Here is a 257-nt window from a genome sequence, read left to right as displayed (position 1 = left end):
CCAGTGTCACTGGGACTCTGATTTAGTGCCAGTGGAGGAGCAAACACTTCAACAAATGGTTTAAATTCTTTTTGACAGTGCAGTTGACGGAGTGCAGGTGCTGCCTGCTGCTTTTGTTTCTGGTGAGGAATTCTTCCCTGAACTGAGCCAGGCAGGTGTGCTGGCCCTGCTGCAGCTGTGTCCCTTGGCCCCACACAGGACCAGTGTCACTGGGACTCTGATTTAGTGCCAGTGGAGGAGCAAAGGCCCACCACCCT

The sequence above is a fragment of the Acanthisitta chloris genome, unplaced genomic scaffold (genome assembly GCF_000695815.1).
Source record: "Acanthisitta chloris isolate BGI_N310 unplaced genomic scaffold, ASM69581v1 scaffold25965, whole genome shotgun sequence".
In the NCBI taxonomy this organism is placed as follows: domain Eukaryota; kingdom Metazoa; phylum Chordata; class Aves; order Passeriformes; family Acanthisittidae; genus Acanthisitta; species Acanthisitta chloris.
Note: the sequence above shows the minus strand (reverse complement) of the source record.